The sequence below is a fragment of the Wasmannia auropunctata genome, unplaced genomic scaffold, assembly GCF_000956235.1.
Source record: "Wasmannia auropunctata unplaced genomic scaffold, wasmannia.A_1.0 LD336116.1, whole genome shotgun sequence".
NCBI lineage: Eukaryota > Metazoa > Arthropoda > Insecta > Hymenoptera > Formicidae > Wasmannia > Wasmannia auropunctata.
Window position 1 is genome coordinate 297,055 of NW_012026774.1, and position 1,389 is coordinate 298,443.

Below are 1,389 nucleotides of genomic sequence, written 5' to 3' on the forward strand. Positions count from 1 at the left end.
GATATATTTTGTAAAAAATATGAAAATGCTCTCGCAAATTATCATGATTATCGTACGATATTAATCCTATAAGATACATAAAGGATGTAGAGATGAGTACAGCACATTATAGATTCTACTACTTTAAGAATATTACACACACACACGCATTCACGCGCGCGCGCACGCGCGCACGCACGCACGCACGCACGCACACACAACAGAGAGAGTTTGGAGTCATGAAATACGGCGGAAGTGACGAACCGCGGGGTCCTTATCTCAAATGTTTAAATAATCATAACTCTGCAAAAAAGTAGAGAGCTCAGCGACCCCGCGTTTTTCTCGTCTCGGAAAGCTCTTTCGAACGAGCCCTCACTCGACCCTACATTCCATTTAAGATTTTTTGACTCTCTCCTACCCTCGCCCCCCGGAGGTGTGGTGAAGGGTATTTTTGTGGTTAAATAATAGACTTTGTGATCCCATTGTACCTATAAATTTCAATCCTATATTCCAAACCATTCAAAAGTTATTTAGGTGGCCCGGAACTTTTGGCGGGCACTGTATATACACTGGTCCAAAAAATTAAAGGATCACTTGTTCTAGCCTTTAAAAATAGGCAAACTTCAAGATAAAACAACTTCGTCAAAAATGATCATATCGAGATGTTCAAAAAAGCATTTTACAGCTTGAAATCTCTACTTTCCAAATCGGTACTTGAGAAAACGATCCTACTGATCTTTCATGGAATTACACGGATAGAAAGGGAGACCCGACGAATCTACTAAAATTTTTTACGAACTTTTGACAAGTTCCATGGCGCGAAATAAAAAATCGCATGACAAATGCTAGTTTACAGTCTTTACGAAAGAGTGAATCTTTACCTTTAATTGTCTTTTTTTTAGCGTTGTACGATTTTTTTCACCAAGTTATTCAACATTAAAGCAAAAATGGTCCTTTTTGCTTTAATGTTGAATAACTCGGTGAAAAAAAATCGTACAACGCTCAACAAAAAAGCAAATTAAAGGTAAAGATTCACTCTTTCGAAAGCAGTAAACTGCATTTGTGTGCGATTTTTAGTTTAAGCCGTGAAACCTTTTAAATTTAGTACACATTTTTGGAGATTTGACGCATTTTCATTTGGACCTATGTAATTCCATAAAAAATAAATAGGATTCTTTTCTAAAGTGTCGATCTGAAAAGTAGAGATTTCAAGCTGTAAAATGCTTTTTTGAATATCTCGATACGATCATTTTTGACGAAGTTACACTCATTTAAAGCTTGTCTAGTTTAAAATTATAGAATACATATGCCAAAAATAAATGATCACCTTACTCTACCATCCAAAAATAGGCAAAATTCAAGAGAGTGTAACTTCGTCAAAAATGATCGTATCGGATGATCAAAAAAGCA